The following is a 22,313-nucleotide window of genomic DNA, read 5'->3' as shown; positions in this document are numbered from 1 at the left end:
ATTCTGTGGAGCATTTGCTTCCTGGGAATAGTCATCAATTTTAGCTCAGATAAACTCATAAGAATTCTCTACAGGTTTGAACATTTCATGCATTGACAGTACAAATGTGCACCATCATAATAAAATTACCTGCTTCTCAAGTGCAGTCTGGGTGTGATCGAGGTGCAGATGCCACAGTGGTGGGTGTGTGCCTCTACATAATTCTTTAATAAAAGAGTGGATCAAAACAATCCCGGAAACTCATGCCTGGAGATGGAATTAACTTGGTCCGCAGATCCACACATTCCAGTGGAAACAGCATCAGCCTGCAGTCATTCAAAAGCCTAATTTTCTTTTATAATCTGAGACTTCATTTATGTTGTTAAAGCTGAGACCCTCTGCAACAGATCAGAGAGTGCAGACTGCAGAGAACAGAGGAACTCTCAATGGCTGCATGGTTGAACACTTCAACTTTCAGTTTCTTGATCTGCACTAGAGACATCCTCCTCTTTGTATCCCAGAGCAGAGCTACAGGTCATGGAGCATGTGGCTTGATGATTTTAAGATCTTGTTTTACTTTCAGAGCTTTATATAACTTATGGTGCCTTAGCACACAGAGTTCTGTTGCTTCTTTTCTTGTTTATTTCTACAGCAAACAATCATGTTCCAGTCAAGATGGCGGCGTAGGTAATCGCGGTATCGTGTTCTGCCACAAACACATCAAAGTTACAACTAAACTACAGAACAACCATCATTCAAAACTGCCTGAAATCAAGCTGAATGGAAGTCCTGCAACTATGAAATTAAAGCAGCAGCCACCAAGGCTATCATTCAAAATAGAAGGTCAAATAAACAGCTTCTCAGACAAAAATAGGCTAAGGGAATATATTAGCACCAAACCAGCACTGCAAGAAATGATAAAAGGACTGCTGTAATTAGTAGAAGAAATAGGAAGAAAAATATAACCACACTAAACAAAAATGGCAATAAATCAGTACATATCAATAGTCATCTTAAAGGTAAATGGATTGAATGCTCCAATAAAAAACACGGAGTAGCTAATTGGATAAGAAAGCATGGCTCATCTATATGTTGTTTACAAGAGACCCACCTCACAACAAAAGACTCACATAGGTTGAAAGCGAGGGATGGAAAACAATCTTCCAAGCAAACAGAAAAGAAAAAAAAGCTGGAGTAGCAATACTCATATCTGATAAAATAGATTTCAAAAGGAAGGCCATAACAAGAGACAAAGAAGGCCACTACATAATATTGAAAGGATCTATCCAACAGGAAGATATAACCTTGGTAAATGTATATGCACCCAATATAGGAGCACCAACATGTATTAAAAATCTTCTGGAGGACTTCAAAGGTGAAATCAATAGCAATACAATCATAGCAGGGGTCTTCAACACCCCGCTGACATCACTGGATAGATCCTCTAGACAAAAAATTAGCAAGGAAAGAGAGAGACTCTAAATGAAACAATAGACCAAATGGATTTAATAGATATCTACAGAGAATTATATCCCAAAATTGCAGAATTCATATTCTTCTCAAGTGCACATGGGGCATTCTCAAAGATAAACCACATGTGAGGACACAAACTACTTCTCTACAAGTTCAAAATGATTGAAATCATATCAAGCATCTTCTCAGATCACAGTGGCATAAAACTAGAAATCAATTGCAACAAGAACATGAAAAGACATTTGAAAACATGGAGGCTAAATAACATGTTACTAAACAATGAATGCATCACTGAGGAGATCAAGGAAGAAATTAAAAACTTCCTGGAATCCAATTAAAATGAACACACAAAAACACAAAACATATGGGGTGCAGCAAAAGCAGTTCTGAGAGGGAATTTCGTAGCACTACAGGTCTACCTCAAGAAACAAGAAAAATTTCAAATAAATTACTTATTCTCACAATTTATAGAACTAGAAAACAAACAAAAAGAAAACCCCAGAGCAAGTAAAAGAAAGGAAACAGTAAAGATCAGAGCAGAAATAAATGACATAGAGACCAAAAAGCAATTCAAAAGATCAATGAAACATAGAGTTGGTTTTTCGAAAAGATAAACAAGATTGATGCACCCTTACGTAGACTCACCAAGAAACAAGGAGAGAGAACCCAAATACACACAATCAGAAATGACAGAGGAGAAGTAACAACTGACACCACAGAAATACAAAAGATTAACAACTACTATGAACAATTATATGGCAACAAATTCGACAATCTAAGTGAAAATGTAAAAATTTCTAGAAACACATAGTCACCCAAAACTGAACCGGGAAGAGATACAAAACTTGAACAGACCAATAACAACTAAGAAAATTGAAGAGGTAATCAACACTTTCCCAGCAAACAAAAGCCCAGGCCTGGTTGGCTTCACGAGGGAGTTTTATGGAACATTCAAAAAAGAACTAACACCTATTCTCCTCAAACTATTTCAAAAAATTCAAGAAGAAGGAAGACTTCCAAACTCATTTTATGAGGCCAGCATAATTCTAATTCCAAAACCAGAAAAAAACACTACAAAAAAAAAAAATTACAGGCCAATATCCCTGATGAACATAGATAGACGCCAAAATCCTGAACAAAATACTAGCACATCAAATTCAGCAATACATCAAAAAATTATTCACCATGACCAAGTGGGATTCAATCCAGGGATACAAGGCTGGTACAATATTCGTAAATCAATAAATGTTATACACCACATAAATAAAATGAAGAATAAAAACCACGTGATCAAATCAACATATGCCGAAAAAGCCTTTGACAAAATCCAGCATCCATTTCTGATAAAAATGCTCAGTAATGTGGGAATAGAGGGTTCATATGTCGACATAATAAAGACCATATGTGAAAGTTCTACAGCCAACATCATACTCAATGGGCAAAAATGAAAAGCATTTCCCTTAAGAACATGAATAAGACAAGGATGCCCACTTTCACCACTCTTATTTAACATACTACTGGAAGTCTTAGCCACAGCAATCAGACAGGAAGAAAAAATAAAAAGGATCCAAATTGGAAAGGAGGAAGTGAAACTGTCATTATTTGCAGATGACATGATACTATACATAGAAAACCTCAAAGACTCCATCAAAATTTACTAGACTTAGTAAATGAATTTGGCAAAGGAGCAGGATACAAAAACAACAGCAAGAAATCAACAGCATTCTTCTACACCAATGATGAACTCACAGAAAGAGAAACTAAGAAAACAATCCCATTTACCATTGCAGCAAAAACTTAAGATACCTAGGAATAAACTTAACCAAAGAAATAAAGGACCTATTTTCAGAAAACTACAGGTCATTGAAAACAGAAATAGAAGAAGATATAAAAAAGTGGGAACACATACCTTGTTCATGGATTGGAAGAATTAACATCATTAAAATGTCCATCCTACCCAAAGCAATCCATAGATTCAATGCAATCCCCATCAAAATACCAACAACATACTTCACAGAAGTAGAATAAACACCCCAAAAGTTCATATGGAACCAGAAAAGACCTCGAATAGCCAGAGCAATCTTGAAAAAGAAGAACAAAGTTGGAGGGATCATATTACCAGATTTCAGGTTATACTACAAAGCGACTGTAACCAAAACAGCCTGGTGTTGGCACAGGAACAGGCACATAGACCAGTGGAACAGAACAGAGAACCCAGAAATGGACCCAAGGCAATATGCTCAATTAATATTTGACAAAGGTGGCAAGAGCATACAGTAGAGCAAAGACAGCCTCTTTAATAAATGGTGTTGGGAAAATTGGGCAGCTACATGCAAAAAAAAAAAAAAGAAACTAGACCATCAACTTACACCATACACAATAATAAATTCAAATTGAATAAAAGACATAAATGTGACTCGTGAATTTCTAAAAATCCTAGAAGAAACTGTAGGCATCAAAATTTCAGACATCATATGCAGCAGAATTTTCACTGATACATCACCTAAGGCAACAGAACTAAAAGAGAAAATGTACACATGGGACTACATCAAACTCAAAAGCTTGTGCACAGCAAAAGAAACAATAATCAAAATGGAAAGGCAACCCACTGTATTGGAGAACATAATTGCCAATGATATATCAGATAAGGGGTTAATTTCCAATATATATAGAGTGCTCAAACAGCTCAAAAAAAAAAGGAAGACAAAGAACCCAATTAAAAAATGGGCAGAGGAACTAAATAGACACCTCTCCAAACAGGACATACAAATGCCTAAGAGACATATGAAGAAATGCTCAGCATCACTAATCATCAGGGCAATGCAAATTAAAACAACAATGAGGTATCACCTCACACCTGTCAGAATGGCCTCCATCAACAAATCATTAAATAACAAGTGTTGGCGAGGGTGTGGAGAAAAGGGGACTCTAGTGCACTGCTGGTGGGAATGCAGACTGGTGCAACCACTTTGGAAAAGACTATGGTGTTACCTCAAAAAATTAAAAATTGAACTGCCAATTGACCCATTGATCCCACCTCTAGGAATATACCCTAAGAAACCTGAAACACCAATCAGAAAGAATATATGTACCTCCATGTTCATAGCAGTACTATTAAAATAGATAAGAAATGAAAATAGCCCAAGTGTCCATCAGTAGATGAATGGATGAAAAAGCAGTGGTACATATACACAATGGAGTACTATGCAGCTGTAAGAAAGATGTTATCCTTTGAGACAACATGGAGGGACCTGGATAGTATTATCCTATGTGAAACAATCCAAACAGAGAAAGACAAGTATCATATGATTTCACTTATCTGTGGAATATAATGAACATAACAGTTTGAGAAATGGGGTAGTCCCAGAAACGTGGAAGTGGGGTACAGACTGACAATTCCCAGAAGAGGGTGTGGTGGGGGAGAGATAAACCACAGAACTTATATTCATGTGTGCATGAACAATGGACATGGACAACAAAGCTGGGGACAGGGCGGGGAGGGATGGGGAGGAGGGAGTCAGCAGGGCGGGAAAGGAGAAACATCTGTACCATAAATAAATTAATTAATTAAAAAAATAAAAATTGTGGATTTTTTAGAAAATCACAGTTCTGTTCCTCAAAGGACTGACTGTCTAATAACAGGGATAATACAAGAACACAAACAATTTTTCTTCAAGGAAGATTGTAATTAAAGTCCTAAGAGAGAAATAGCAAGTGTTATAACAATTTAAAGGAAGAACAGAACACATCTGACTGGGAATAGAAATAATTAATAAAGATGCATGGGAAAGAGTATTAAAAAATAAGTAAGATTACCATAGAACAACAGATTGATAAAAGAAGAAGATTGGATAAAAAAAGGTGGGGTAAATGGGAGGATATATTCCAGAGACAGACCAAATGAACAAAATCCTAGAAGTATAAAAAAATACAGGGCATAATAAGTTCACTAATATATGAGATATAAAGCTGAAAGCAACAAATGAACAAACAAGAACAAAAAAACAAAAAGAACCTCATAGACAAAGGCAACTAGGTGGTTATTAGAGGGAAGGGGGGAAGGGTCAGTGAAGAGTAAAGGGAGTCAAATATATGGTGACTGAAGAAGATTTGACCTTGGATGGTAGACATACAATGCTAAATACAGATGATGTATCACAGAATTGTAACTTGAAATCTATATAATCTTACTAACCATTGTCACCCAGTAAATTTAAATAAAAAGTAAAAAAAAATAGTTATAGTACATTAAAACAAATACAGGGTATATTTGCAGAATTACCCAAAGTCTATGGCTGGAATATATGTACTGGTAGGAGAGCAGGAGAGGATAAGGCAAGAAAAGTAAGTTGTAAAGACTTCTAAATGTTAAAGAAGAATTAGTAATAGGGAGAATCAAGTAAGAATTGGGGATGGACTATCTGCAGAAGTGAGTGAGACTAGAATTAACTGACTGGACATTAGGCTGATGATTTACCAACCTCAGATTCTTTCTTTTCTGCTAATAGGTCTAGGACTGTTCCAGAACCTTATATTACATTTACTTTATATATAAATCTGTGTTTGGTGATATTAAGAAAAGGAGTGATATGAAGCACAGAAGTCCATTATACTTAGAAAGTATAATAGACTTCATAGCAAATTGAAAATCTCTCATTTACTTCTCTAGCAGTTTATATGCACTAAAAACAGCTTATCTCAACCTTTATTACTCACTCTTAACTCTAACTTGGTATCCACATCCCAGTTGTTTATCCTTCATTGCCAATTTGGTCTTCATTAAGTGGGATGTTATCTTCTTGGTTTTTCCTTTCTAAGGCCAGAAAATTATCATACTGCTTTTCGACACTGATCATTAGAAATGTGGTTATCCCTATGAGTCAGCAGAATCCCTTATCTTCTGCTATTGGTCAGTTGTTTCCCTGTTCCTACCTAAGGTGGTATCATGTGAACAAAAGGGGATAACACAGCTTCTGAATGTTCAGTAGTACCTCCTTCCAGCAACAACAAGGATTTTCTTACATTATTTGCAATTTCTTGGATTACAAACATTAAAAGTATTATCTTTCCTTCAATTAAAAATTGCTTCCAGACTCATTCTAAATTACATATAACTTATCTGTCACTCAGCAACACATGGAAACCTTGGATCCCTCAAATCATGATTCAGTTATAAAGCTTAATGTAAAAAAAATCAACTTCCATTTTAGGATATGACAGAGTGTCTTATAGTACACCAATGCTCCCGTTGAGAAAAAAAGTAGAAAATAGAAAATGAGATGCACATAATGTCTATATATTTGCATCCATAACCCACTGAAGCAACCAGGAAGAAGGCAGGCCAAGATTCTGAAGATTCTGGAGAAGGGACAACCATGAAGAAAATAGATAAGAATCTACAGCTGCTTTTCCTCTCAGGAAATTCACCAATGCTGGGTCCTGGAATCTGAGAAATGCCTGGATAGAGGGCTACTGACGAAGAGGCCCTGGCAGAGTTTTGGGTGGTCTTGTAGTACTGGAGATTCAAAATTAGAGGTCTAAAGGGCTGATACTCAATTAAAAAGAAACTTCCAAGAGTTTAGCTAAGCTACTCCATAGTATTGCTGCCTCAATATTCTTTTTGTTTTGGCCAAGTAGCCTGTGGGGGCCGTAAACTGATATTAGTCCCATTATGCAAGTACATGCCCTAGACAACAGCATGAAGAATCAGAGCAAATGTAAAGTCCCCATATGACTCCTCAATTGGCCCTTGTGACCAATAGGTTCCCCTGTCTCCCAGGGTCTTCTCCTTTGTGTGCCCCTTAGATAAGAGGCACACATAAATTTTGGAGCTTAGCAAAACCCACTTTTGGTTTGAATTGATCATTCTGGCCTTAGCCCAGGAACCCCAAAGCACTCCACCCACAGACTCTAATAAAGGCATTATGTCCAGGCCCTGTCTTTCTCTTATACTTGCCTTGACCACTCCATATGACACAAATATGTCATGTACTTCCTCTATGACTTGTGAACAATAAAATTCTCTATTTCAATTTCTCTATGGTGTTTTACTGAATCATGGGTTACCATCTAGCATCCTGTGTTCCAATTGACAAATGTTATTTAACAAAATCATAAAAGGGACAGATGAAGTACTAGAGTTCACACACAGTAGGTTCTTCTCCCAAATTTTAATTGAATTCTTAAGTTGCATGAGGTGGAAAATAAGAACCTAAAGACAAAGACCAGAAAACTCAGGTGTGAATTTTTGATTGAGGAGAAAAAAATAATAAAGTCAAGGACTAGACAGAAGAATAGGCTCCAGTGAACACACCAGGCCTCCATATGAAAGCCCTGGAGAGTTACATCCTGGAGAGGTAAATGGAGCCTTATGTCCTGTGAACAGAACTCAGTCCTTGATTGGATTTAGGTGATCAGTCTTTACTCTACCTGCCTTGCAGAGAAAAAGGTGAAACCTCTCTGGAGAATAATTACATGATCTAGAGACTCTATGATTTCTAATATCCAATGTCCAGAATTAATAAAAAAAAATTACTTAACATGGCAAGAAAAAGATCATTATGCCAATGCTGAGGAGATTAAGAAAACTATATGATTTGATGATTGGACTTAGCAGATCAGAAATTATACATAATTATGATGAACATATTCAATGAAATAGAAGGACAAAGATACACAGAACAACTGAAAAGGCATGAATTGAAATTAAAAACAACATATGCATTTAATGATAGATTACATATAAGAGATTAAGTAAACCCAAAGACATGTCAGTGTGAAACATGAAACATCAATACTAAAGAACAGCGTAAAATTTGAGTGGAAAATACAAAAATGAATATGAAATACATGTGTAGCATAGTGAAAAGATAAAAAAATATGTAATTGGATTCTCAGGAGGAGTAAGAAGAGAGAATGAAACGGAAACAATATTTAAAGTGATAAAGATGACTATTCCAAAGGAAATAAAAGGCATAAAATATGCATCAATGAGCTCTATTAACTCGAAAAAAGAAAATACAAAAAAGGATAAATATTCCTAGCACCTCAAAATAAAAATGCAAAAAAATAAAATCTTAAAATCAGCCAGAAAAAATTTTGGTTGGTTGGTGACTTCCCAACAGAAATAATGCAAACCAAAACAAACAAGCAAACAATTGTTATATGACAGTTATGATCTTCTGAAAGATTGTAACTACTGATTTAAAATTACATCCCCACAGAGTCCTTCAAAAATGACAGTGATATAAAGACTTTTCAGATAAACAAAACTGACATTGAGATTATTTTTGCCAGTAGATCAGCAATTCACAAAATACATAAGGGAGAAAAAAAGAACGTAAAACAAGTGAGTCGAATAAAAACAATAGGAAGAGGATAGATTCAAACTCAACAGTGTTACCAATTAAAATAAATGTAAGTTTACTAAATATTTCAAGTAAAAGTCTAAGACTGTCAGACTAGGCAAAAACAAAATTACAAAAAAATACATTTTAAATATAAAGACACAGATTGGAAGTAAAAGTATGGAAGAAGATAGCTGCTATAGTTACACAAATATCAGATGAATAGATTTAAAGACAAGAAACATTGTCAGAGATAAAAAGGGACTTTTCATAATAAAATGGTCAATCCACCAGGAAATATAAAAGTTCTAAATCTGTATTAACTCAAAGACAGACATTTAAAATATACAAAGCAGAAATTAATCGCACTAAAAAAATGGTTTAAATCATCATCATGGAGTGGGGGAGGTTGGATTTTAATACACTCATCTAAGTAGTTGGCAGAACAAGCAAGTTAAATCTCAGAAAGTATACAGATAATCCAAACAACACAGTTAACAATTCACATTCTTTTTTTTTTTTGGATATATGCCCCTAGTGGGAACCGAACCCAGGACTCTCTGGTTTGCAGGCCGCCGCTCCAACCGCTGAGCAAAACTGGCCAGGGCAATTCACATTCTTTTTAAATGTATATGGAATATTTACCAACTCAACCATGTTCTGGATCATACAAAATGTTTCAACAAATTTTTAAAAACTAAAATCATTTAGATTGTGTTTTTACCACAATGGAATTCAGCTAAAAATGAATATTAATGCCAACACTCTTCAAACAAACAACAAAAATACACTATTAAATGATTCATGGAAAAAAATAATTTAAAAGGAAATATAAAATATTTTGAATTTAATTATAATGAAGAAATAGCATGTCAAACAGGGGATGCAGCTAAAGCCTTACTTAGTGTGAAATTGTGTCCTTAAATGCACTGATGAGAAAATGAAACATGCTGAAAGGGAGTATTTTAAACTTCAATCTCAAGAAGCTATAAAAAGAAAAGTATAGAAAACTTAAGAAAAGTAAAAGGATGAAAATAAAACAAGAGTATAAACCAATTAGACAAAACTGATGAAAACTTATCAGGGCAAATCATGGGGGGAAAAGAGCATACACAAATTACAACATTAGAAGTAAAAAATGAACATCACTACAGAGCTTACAGACATAAAGAATATATTACTGAACTAATCTAAACATTATGCCATGAAATTAGGTAGTTTGGACAAAATAAATTCTTTAAAAGCATAACTTACTAAACTGACGAAAGAAAAAATACAAAATCTGAACAGTCATATTTATGTGTGTCTATATGTATGTGTATTTATATACATATATATGAATTTAATGTATTAGTGAAAACCTTCCCATGAAGACATCAAGCACAGATGGCTTCATTGGTAAAGTCTTTCAAAGATTGTAAGGGAGAAATATCACTAATAAACAAATTCTTCCAAAGAACAGGGAAAAAAAAGGGAGGAAACCACAACTCTTTAATGAGACCAGAATGATCTTGATTCCAAACTTTGACAAGGTCAGTACTAGAAAATTACAAACCAATCTCTCTCTTAAACAGAAATGCAAAATTTATAAACCACACAACAGCAAAGCAAGTTCAGCTATGTATAAAAATAATAATAGATTACAACTAAGTAGAGTTTATTATAGGAATGCAAAAATATAACATTTGAAAAGCAATTCATATAATTTACCTCATTAACAGAAAAAAAGAAAGAAAAAATGTTGCGGTCATTTTAATAGATGTAGAAAAAACAACTGATAATGTTTAGTAGTAAGATCCAGGTACCAGTCCGAAGTGAACATTCGACAGAGTAGAAGATGGCCCAGATCATCACAGTGCCAACTACTAGAAGTAGGAGCCCATAGACCTCAGCCACTGCATACTTCATGCACTGGAAATAACCAAGAAGGACACAACACAAAAGGCACTGTGTGGAACAATGTCAGTAAGTGGAACTTACAGAAAGGAGGAGATATGTAGCAAGATCAGCATCTGTAGTATGCGCTGGTTTCCCATGGCCAGCATGTCCATCCTGACAATGAATGCAGGGCTATGTTCTGCACACAACCTTCTCATGCTGCAGGTAAAGATTCTAGGTTAAGATTTCATTTCTTTCCCATGGAAAATGACAGATATACTTGTGGGTCTGGCCAGGTGCCACATGAAACACACATTTTAGCAATACAAGAAAGTTCACTGCATTACCAGAAAAAGGGAAATGGTTTCTCTAATAAGGAAAAAAAATCTGGGGCCAAGTGACAATTTGGAACCCAGATTATATATGGGGAACGTTTCAGGCCCAGGACATTAATTGGGCAATTCAGGAGAGTGACAGCAGGTGTAACAATGGCTGCTTCCCCAACAGGTAAGATCTAACACTCAATTCATGATATAAACTCTTAGCAACAAGGTATATAAAAAAATTTCATTAAATTTTTTTTATTCTCACCTGAGGACATTTTTTTTGCATTTATCTTCAAACAGAATGAGGGGGGGGGGGGAGAAGAGAGAGAGAGAGAAACATCGATGTGAGAGAGACACATTGACTAGTTGCCACCGACACAACCCCAACCAGGGTGTGGACAAACTGCAATTGAGGTACGTACCCTTAGCAGGAACCAAACCCAAGACTCTCTGGTACACAGGCCAACACTCTAAACACTGAGCCAAACTGGCCAGGAAAGAAATTTTATTAATTTTATGATTAAGAATTAACATCATTAAAATGTCCATACTACCCAAAGCAATCTATAGATTCAATGCGATCCCCATCAAAATACCAACGACATATTTCACAGAACTAGAACAAATACTTCAAAAATTCATAAGGAACCAAAAAAGTCCCCGAATAGCCACGGCAATTTTGAAAAAGAAGGACAAAGTAGGTGGGATCACAATACCAGATATCAGGTAATACTACAAAGTGACTGTAATCAAAACAGCCTGGTACTGGCACAAGAACAGGCAGATAGACCAGTGGAACAGAACTGAAAACCCATAAATGAACCCAATACAATATGCTCAATTAATATTTGACAAAGGTGGCAAGAGCATACAGTGGAGTCAAGATAGTTTCTTCAATAAATGGTGTTGGGAAAATTAGACAGCTACTTGCAAAAAAATGAAGCTAGAACACCAACTTACACCATACATGAGAATAAACTCAAAATGGATAAAAGACTTAAATGTGACCCGTGAATCCATAAAAATTCTAGAAGAAAATGTAGGCAACAAAATTTCGGACATAATACGGAGCAGAATTTTCACTGATACATCATCTAAGGCAACAGAAACAAAGGAAAAAATGAACACATGGGACTACATCAAACTAAAAAGCTTCTGCACAGCAAAAGAAACAATCATCAAAATAGAAAGGCAACCCACTGTATGGGAGAACATCATTGCCAATGGTGTATCAGATAAGGGGTTAATTTCCAATATATATAGGGTGCTCATACAACTCAACAAAAGGAAGACAAAGAACCCAATTAAGAAATGGGCAGAGGAGCTTAATAGACACCTCTTCAAACAGGACATACAAATGGCCAAGAGACATATGAAAAATGCTCAACATCACTAATCATCAGAGAGATGCAAATTAAAACAACAATGAGGTATCACCTCACACCTGTCAGAATGGCCGCCATCAACAAATCATCAAACAACAAGTGTTGGCGAGGGTGTGGAGAAAAGGGGACTCTAGTACACTGCTGGTGGGAATGCAGACTGGTGCAGCCACTGTGGAAAACACTATGGTGTTACCTCAAAAAATTAAAAATTGAACTTCCATTTGACCCAGTGATCCTGCTTCTAGGAATATACCCTTAGAAGCCTGAAACACCAGTCAGGAAGAATATATGTACCCCCAAGTTTGTAGTAGCACTATTTACAATAGCTAAGATCTGGAAACAGCCCAAGTGTCCATCAGGAGACGAATGGCTAAAAAAGCAGTGGTGCATAATACACAATGGAGTACTATGCAGCGGTAAGAAAGAAAGAGCTCTTATCCTTTGAGACGACATGGAGGGTCCTGGAAATATTATCCTAAGTGAAATAAGCCAAGCAGAAAAAGACAAATACCACATGATCTCACTTATATACAGAATATAATGAACATAACGGTCTGAGGAATACGGTAGACCCAGGAACATGGAAGTAGGGCACAGACTGACATCCCTCAGAAGAGGGGGTGGGGGTGGGTGGGAAGAGATAAACCACGGAACTTATATGCATGTATACATAACCAATAGACATGGAGAACAAAGCCGGGGACAGGGTGGGGGTGGGGTGGGGGGGTGCCTAAGGGGTAAAAAAGGAGAAACATCTGTAACAGAAAATAAATAAAAAATTTAAAAAAAATAACCAAAACAAAACAAAACTTACAGCATACATATACTTAATGGTGAATAATTGAAAGGTGAATTGTTAATGGTGAATTTCCTGAGATTAAGAATGAGACAAGGATGCCCAATACTTCAATTTCTATTCAACACCATATTGGAGATACCAGTTAATGTAGTAAGTCCAAAAAGGATTTTTGAAATACTTTATCTGACTAATGATCAGAATATAACAAAAAATTTGTGAATAAAAAATAAAAAGACAGCTGAAGGAAACTTATGTAAAAAATATTTAGTAGATATTCATAAGTTATAAAATGCAGGCTTCAGGCAGGACTTGATCCAGGGTTCATGAATCTTACCAAAGAAACGATTTCTTTCAGTCTGTCCATTCTACTTTTTACAGTGTCAACTTTATCGAAAATCCATCTCTCTTTGTGGTCAAAAGATGGTTGTCAACATTTCCAGCAACACGCCCAGTCTGAGAGAGAGAGAGAGAGAGAGAGAGAGAGAGAGAGAGCGCAGGAGAGAGAGATTTTGAAATTGTTCAAGCATTCCAAGCAAGATACTTGAGATTTACTCTGATTGGGTTGATTTGGGACATATTTTCACCTCTTAAGGCCAGGAATTGACTGCATTGATTATCTTAGCTTCATCATGTACATCATCCCATGAATCTGGAGGTGAATTCAATGTTTCAGATTCACATGGATCTCCAAAGAGAAATAAGATGTTGGAAGAGCGTATACAGAGGTGCCCCAAATTCCCCTGTTCACAGTGCCATTGATGCCTCAGTAAATTTTTCATGGTGCCTCTAGGTTAAAAGAAATATTGAATGGGTCCTTAGTATTAGTTCTATTAAGTAGTCAGGTCCAAACAACTTAGTAATAACAGTTCATGTAGTATCCAACAAATGTCATAGCATTTCTCCTGAAAATGAAAAATATCTCACAGTGCTTATGTGAGCTATTTGTGGTGCCCCAGGGCCTGTCAGCGCAGTTTGGGAACTGGCGGTAATGTCTCATGGGCAGGCAACCACACATAGCCACTGAATTCCTAAATGAACAATCATGAAAATAACACAATTATTTTGGTACATAGAACAGAAGTTTTTATGCAGGAGAAAGGAAGCATAGTTGCAGACACTATATGTCAACATCTTTATTTATTTATTTATTATTAATATGTTTTTATTACAAATGTTTCTCATTTCTTCCCCATTGACAACCTCCTCCTTTTCCCCCCTGCCCCATCCTCAGCTTTGTTGTCTATGTTTATTGGTCATGCATACATTAATGTAAGTTCTGTGCTTTATCTTTTCCCCCACTAAGCCCCCTCCTCTGAGGCTTGTCAGTCTGTACCCCACCTCTATGTCTCTGACTTAATTTTGTTCAACAGTTTGTTTAGTTGATTATATTCCACAAATAAGTGAGATCATCTGACATTTGTCTTTCTTTGCTTGGCCTGTTTTGCTTAGCATAATAATCTCCAGGTCCTTCTATGCCATCTCAAAAGATAAGAGATTTTTCATTCTTACAGCTGCATAGTATTCGTTGTGTACATGTACCACAGCTTTTTAATCCACTCATCTACTGATGGACACTTGAGCTGGTTCCAGATTTTAGCTATTGTAAATAGTGCTGTTATGAACATAGGGGTACATATATTCTTTCTGATTGGTGTTTCAGGTTTCTTAGGGTATATTCCTAGAAGTGAAATCAATGGGTCAAATGGAAGTTCAATTTTTAATTTTTTGAGGTAACACCATAGTGTTTTCCACAGTGGCTGCACCAGTCTGCATTCCCACCAGCAGTGTACTAGAGTCCCCTTTTCTCCACACCTTCGCCAACACTTGTTGTTTGATGATTTGTTGATGGCGGCCATTCTGACAGGTGTGAGGTGATACCTCATTGTTGTTTTAATTTGCATTTCTCTGATGATTTGTGATGTTGAGCATTTCTTCATATGTCTCTTGGCCACTTGTATGTCCTTTTGGACAGGTGTGTATTTAGGTCCTCTGCCCAGTTTTTTTTTTATACTCACCCTAGGACATTTTTCCATTTTCTGTACAGATAGAGTGGGAGGGAGAGAGAGGAAGAGAGAGAGAGAGAAACATCGACGTGAAAGGGACACATCGAGTGGCTGCCACCCGCACGACCAACCAGGGCCGGGGCCAAACTGCAACCGAGGTATGTGCCCTTAGCGGGAACCGAACCCGGGTCTCTCCGGACCGCAGGCCGACGCTCTAACCGCTGAGCCAAACGGGCCAGGCCTCTGCCCAGTTTTTCAATTGGGTTCTTTGTCTTCCTTTCTTTGAGTTGTATGAGTACTCTATACATTTTGAAAATTAACCCCTTATCTGATGCATCATCGGCAATTGTGGTCTCCCATATAGTGGGATCCCTTTCTGTTTTGATGGTTGCTTCTTTTGCTGTGCAGAAGCTTTTTAGTTTGATGTAGTCCCATGTGTTCATTTTTTCCTTTGTTTCTCTTGCCTTAGGTGTTGTATCAGTAAAAATTCTGCTGCATATGATGTCTGAGATTTTGTTGCCTACATTCTCTTCTAGAATTTTTTAAGATTCATGAGTTACATTTAAGTCTTTTATCCATTTTGAGTTTATTCTCATGTATGGTGTAAGTTAGTGTACTAGCTTCATTTTTTGCAAGTAGCTGTCTAATTTTCCCAACACCATTTATTGAGGAAACTATCTTGACTCCACTGTATGCTCTTGCCCCCTTTGTCAAATATTAATTGAGCATATTGTCTTGGGTCCATTTCTGGGTTTTCAGTTCTGTTCCACTGGTCTACCTGCCTGTTCTTGTGCCAGTACCAGGTTGTTTTGATTATAGTGGCTTTGTAGTATAATCTGAAATCTGGTAATGTGATCCCTCCTACTTTGTTCTTCTTTTTCAAGATTGCTGTAGCTATTCGAGGTCTTTTTTGTTTCCATATGACCTTTTGGAGTGTTTATTCTACTTCTGTGAAGTATGTTGTTGGTATTTTGATGGGGATTGCATTGAATCTATTTCTTTTTTCAATGACCTGTGATTTTCTGTGAAGAGGTCATTTACTTCTTTGGTTAAGTTTATTCCTAGGTATGTTAATTTCTTTTGCTGTGATGGTAAATGAGATTGTCTTTTTAGTATCTCTTTCTGTGATTTCATAATTGGTGTATAAGAATGCTGTTGATTTCTTGATGTTAATTCTGTATCCTGCTACTTTGCCAAATTCATCTATTAGATTTTTGATGGAGTCTTTAGGGTTTTCTATGTACAATATCATGTATCTGCAAATAATGACAGTTTTACTTCCTCCTTTTCAGTTTGGATGCCCTTTATTTTTTCTTCATGTCTAATCGCTGTGGCTAAAACCTCCAGTAATATGTTAAATAAAAGTGGCAAAAGTGGGCATCCCTGTCTTTTTCCCATTCTTAAGTGAAATGTTTTTACTTTTTGCCCATTAAGTGTGATGTTGGCTATAAGTTTTTCATATATGGCCTTTATTATGTTGAGATATGATCCCTGTATTCCCACATTGCTGAGCAATTTTTTCAAACATGGGTACTGGATTTTGTCAAATGCTTTTTCATCATCTATTTATATGATCATATGATTTTTTTCTTTCCTTTTGTTTATGAGGTGTATCACATTTATTGATTTGTGAATATTGTACCATCCTTGCATGCATGGAATGAAACCGACTTGGTCATAATGAATAATTTTTTTTGATGTATTGCTGGATCCGATTTGCTAATATTTTGTTAAGGATTTTGGTATCTGTGTTCATCAGAGATATTGGCCTGTAGTTTTCTTTCATTGTAGTGTCTTTATCCAGTTTTGGAATTAGGATTATGCTGGTCTCATAAAATGAGCTTGGAAGTGTTCCGTGTTCTTGGATTTTGGGAATAGTTTGAGGAGAATGGGTATTAGATCTTCTTTGAATGTTCAGTAAAACTCCCCCATGAAGCTGTCCAGGCCTGGGCTTTTGTTTGCTGGGAGAGTCTTGATTTTATGTTCAATTTCCGTTGTTGTTATTGGTCTGTTCAAGTTTTCTATCTCTTCCTGGTACCGTTTTGGGAGACTGTGTGTTTCTAGAAATTTGTCCATTTCTCCTAGATTGTCCAGTTTGTTGGCCTATAACTATTCATAATATATTTCGATGATGTTTGTATTTCTGTGGTGTCAGTTGTTACTTCTCCCTTTTTTTTTGATTTTGTTTATTTGGTTTCTCTCTTTTTGTTTCTTGGTGATTCTGGCTAAAGGTTCATAGATCTTGTTTATCTTTTCAAAAAACCAGCTTTTTGTTTCATTGATATTTTGAATTGTTTTTTTAGTCTCTGTTGTTTATTTCCTCTCTGACCTTTACTATTTCCTTCCTTTTATTAGCTCTGGGTTTTCCTTTTTGTTTATTTTCTAGTTCTTTAAGTTGTAGGGTTAAAAAGTCAATTAGAAATGTTTCTTGTTTCTTGAGATGGGCCTGTAGTGCTATGAACTTCCCTCTCAGGACTGCTTTTGCTGTGTCCCATAGATTTTGTGTTGTTGTGTGTTTGTTTTTATTGGTTTCCAGGAAGTTTTTAATTTCTTCCTTGATTTTGTTAGTAACCCATTCATTGTTTAATAACATGGTATTTAGCCTCCAAGTATTTGAATGTCTTTTTGTGTTTTTATTGTAATTGAGTTCTAGTTTCATGCTACTGTGATCTGAGAAAATGCTTGATATGATTTCAATTTTCTTGAATTTGTAGACTTGCTTTGTGTCCTAACATGTGGTCTATCTTTGAGAATGACCCTTGTGCACTTGAGAAGAATATATATTCTGCATCTTTAGGGTGAAATGTTCTGTAAATATCAATTAAGTCCAACTGATGTAGTTTGCCTTGTAAGGACTCTATGTCTTGTTAAATTTTTGTCTAGAAGGTCTATCCAGTGGTGTCAGTAGCATGTTAAAGTCATTCACTATGATCGTGTTGCTATTCATCTCTCCCTTGAAGTCCTTCAGAAGTTTTAAATATATTTTGGTGCTCCTATATTTGGTGTGTATATGTTTATCAGGGTTATATCCTCTTGTTGGATTGCTCCTTTTAATATTATGTAGTGACCTTCTCTGTCTCTTATTATGGCCCTTGTTTTAAAGTCTATTTTGTCAGATATGAGTATTGCTACACCAACTTTTTTTTTCATTTCCATTTGCTTGGAAAATTTTTTTCCATTTGTTCACATTCATCTTGTGTGAGTCTTTTGTTGTGAGGTGGGTCTCTTGTAGACAGCATATAGTTGGGTCATATTTTCTTATCCAATCAGCTACCCTATGTCTTTTGTATTTTTTTTTTTTTTACATATAGAGTGGGAGGGAGAGAGAGGAAGGGAGAGAGAGAGAGAAACATCGACGTGAAGGGACACATCGAGTGGCTGCCACCCGCACGACCAACCAGGGCCGGGGACAAACTGCAACTGAAGTACGTGCCCTTAGCGGGAACCGAACCCGGGTCTCTCCGGACCGCAGGCCGACGCTCTAACGGCTGAGCCAAACTGGCCAGGGCACATTTTTTTTTTTTCCATTTTTTGTTCAGGTAGAGTGGGAGGGAGAGAGAGGAACAGAGAGAGAGAGAGAAACATCGATGTGAAAGGAACACATCGAGTGTCTGCCACCCGCCCAACCGACCAGGGCCAGGGACAAACTGCAACCGAGGTACATGCCCTTAGCGGGAACCGAACCCGGGTCTCTCAGGACCGCAGGTCGACGCTCTAACCGCTGAGCCAAACCGGCCAGGGCTACCCTATGACTTTTGATTGGAGCATTTCAGCTATTTATATTTAAGGTAATTATTGATAGATAGTTATTAGTTGCTATATTAAATTATGCCTCTCTCTCTCTCTCTCTCTCTCTCTCTCTGTTTCTTCTTCTTGCAACAGTCCCTTCAGTATTATTTCTTGCAGTGCTGGTTTGGTGGTGTTAAATTCCTTTAGGTTTTTTTTTTTTTTTTTTTTTTTATCTGTGAAGCTCTTTATTTATAAATATATAGAACGATTCACAAATTTGCGTGTCATCCTTGAGCATGGGCCATGCTAATCTTTTTTGTATCATTCCAGTTTTAGTATATGTGCTGCCGAAGCAAGCACTCAACATCACAATTTAAACATTCACCACCTTTATCAATATTGAAGATGAATAGGACTTAGGGAAAGGGCAGAAGAGAGATGATAAAAACGTCAACCCTTCCTGTGTTTGCATTTAACTCCAAGTTCTCAAATGGCTTCACAGATGAATTTTACCAAACATTCGAACAATAACTAATATCTCTCCTTCTCAAACTATTCCAAAATATTCAAGAGAAGATAATAATTCCAAGCTCTTTTTTATGAGGCCAGCATTATCCTTACTTGAAAAACAGATAAAAACACTACAAAGAAAGAAATTTATAGGCTAATATTCATGATAAACATAGATGCTAAAATCCTCAACAAAATATTAGCAAACCAGGTACAGAAATATAATAAAAAGATCATACATCATGATCAAGTGGGATTTATTCCAGGGATGCAAGGTTGGTACTATAATATCTGCAAATCAATAAACATGTCACGTCACATAAATAATATAAAGAATAAAATCACATGACCATATCAATAGATGCAGAAAATGCATTTTATAAAAATCAGCACCCATTTATAATAAAGACTCTAAGTAAAGTGGAATCAGAGGGATCATACCTCAACATAATAAAGGCCATATGTGACAAACTCACAGCCAACATCATACTCAATGGGTAAAAACTGAAAGCATTTGCATTAAGATCAGAAACAAGATCGAGATATTAACTTTAACTGCCCTTATTTGACATAGTATTGGAAGTAATAGCCACAGCAATCAGAAAAGAAGAAGAAATAAAAGGCATCGAAATTGGAAAGGAGAAACTAAAACTGTCACGATTCACAGATGACATAACATGGTACATAGGAAATTCTAAAGACCACAAGAAAATAACTAGACCTAATACATTAGTTTGGTAAAGTAACAGGGCACAAAATTAATGTTCAAAAATTGGTGGCATTTTTTTACACCAATAATGAATTATCAGAAAGAGAAACTAAAAAAATAAAATCCCATTTACCATTGCAACAACAAAAAAATAAGGTACCTAGGAATAAACTTAAGCAAGGAGGTAAAAGACCTATACTCAGAAAACTATAGAACACTGGAGAAAGAAATAGAGGAAGATGCACAGAAGTGGAAGCATATACCATGTTCATAGATTGGAAGAATTAACATCATTAAAATGTCCATTCTGTCTAAAGAAATCTACAGATTCAGTACAATTTATATTAAAGTACTAATGGCTTATTTCACAGATCTAGAACAAATATTCTAAAAATTTAAATGGATCAAAAAAAGACTCTGAATAGCCTCAGCAATATTGGGAAAGCAGAACGAAGTTGGAGGTATCATAATACCTGATGTCAAACTATATTACAAGATAATTGTAATTAAAACAGCCTGGTACTGGCATAAGAACAGGTATATAGATAAATGGAACAGAATGGAAAACCCAGAAATCAACCCACACCTTTATGGTCAATTAATGTTTGACAAAAGAGGCAAGAGCATACAACAGAGTAAATACAGTCTCATCAATAAATGGTGCTGGGAAAATTGGAGTACATACAAAAACATGAAACTAGATCACCAACTTACACCACACACAAGAATAAACTCAAAATGGATAAAAGACTTAAAGATAAGTCACAAAACCATAAAAATACAAGAAGAAAACATAGGCAGCAAAATTTCAGACATCTCTCATAGCAGTATTTTTGCCAGTATATCTCTCAAGGCAAGACAAACAAAGAAAAAAATAAACAAATGGGACTATATCAAACTAAAAAGGTTCTTCACAGGAAAAAAATCAACAAAATGAAAAGGGAACCCACCATATGAGAGAACATATTTGTCTATGATACATCGGATAAGGGGTTAATTTCCAAAATATACATACACATCCTTATACAACTCAACACCAGGAAGACAAAAATCCAATTAAAAAATGGGCGAAGGACCTGAATAGACACTTCTCCAAAGAGGACATACAGATGGCCAAGATACTCAATGTCACTAATCATCAGAGAAACGTAAATTAAAACTAACAAGGAGGTATCACTTCACACCTGCCAGAATGGCTACCATCAATAAATCAACAAATGACAAGTGCTGGTGAGGATGCAGAGAAAAGGGAACCCTTTTGCACTATTGGTGAGAATGCCGACTGGTGTAGCCACTGTGAAAACAGTATGGAGTTTGCTAAAAAAATTAAAATAAAACTGTTTTTTGACCCAACAATCTCACTTCTGGGAATACTTCCCAAAACACTAATCAGAAAAAATATATGCACCCCTATGTTCACTGCAATATTATTTACAGTAGTCAAGATCTGGAAATAGCCCAAGTGCCTGCCCATCAGTAGATGAGTGGATAAAAAAGCAGTGGTACACTTATACAATGGAATACTATGCGGTTGTAACATAAAAGGAACTCTTACCCTTTGTGACAGAATGGTTGGACCTAGAAATTATTATGCTAAGCAAAATAAGCCATCAGATACCATATGATCCCATGTACATGTGGAATCTAATAAGCAAAATAAACCGACAAACAAAATAGAACCAGAGGCATAGACACTTAGAACAGACTGTTGGATATCAGAGGGGAGAGGTTTAGGAGGGACTGGATACAAGAAAGGGAAGAGATTAGCCAAAGAACATATATGCATAGTACTTGGACACAGACAACAGTGTGGTGAAGGCCAGGGGAGGGGGGACAGGGTTGGGTGGAGGTGGGCAAAGAGGGGGGAAGAAGGGGACATCAACAAAATGAAAAAGCCTACTGAATGGGAGAACGTAGTCACCAATGATACATCTGACAAGGAGTTAATATACAAAATGTATAAAGAACTCATCGACTCAACACCAAACACAAACAATCCAATTGAAAAATGGGCAGAGGGCCTAAATAAATACTTCTCCAAAGAAGACATACAGATGGCCAAAAGACATGGAAAAATGCTCAACATCACTAACCATCAGAGAAATGCAAATTAAAACCACAATGAGATACCACCTTACAACTGTCAGAATGCCTATCATCAATAAAACAAGAAACA

The 22,313-nt window shown here is 36.3% G+C and overlaps 1 long non-coding RNA gene and 1 other non-coding gene across 2 annotated transcripts; both read right to left on the bottom strand.

Annotated features, from left to right (window-relative positions):
• Window positions 1–10,815: 10,815 nt before the first annotated feature.
• LOC118623607 lies at window positions 10,816–13,967 on the bottom strand. The gene is made up of 3 exons (XR_004958297.1): window positions 13,771–13,967; window positions 13,521–13,639; window positions 10,816–10,895 (listed from the first exon to the last, which is right to left on the bottom strand). It is a non-coding gene; the product is annotated as an uncharacterized LOC118623607 (long non-coding RNA).
• Window positions 13,968–19,171: 5,204 nt separating this feature from the next.
• On the bottom strand, window positions 19,172–19,278 carry LOC118621387. Its single transcript, XR_004957684.1, has one exon. It is a non-coding gene; the product is annotated as a U6 spliceosomal RNA (small nuclear RNA).
• Between the last annotated feature and the right edge of the window lie 3,035 nt (window positions 19,279–22,313).

This window comes from Molossus molossus, unplaced genomic scaffold, assembly GCF_014108415.1.
Source record: "Molossus molossus isolate mMolMol1 unplaced genomic scaffold, mMolMol1.p scaffold_m16_p_1, whole genome shotgun sequence".
NCBI lineage: Eukaryota > Metazoa > Chordata > Mammalia > Chiroptera > Molossidae > Molossus > Molossus molossus.
The sequence above is the reverse complement of the archived record's forward strand: the minus strand, read 5'-3'. Positions and strand labels throughout refer to the sequence as shown.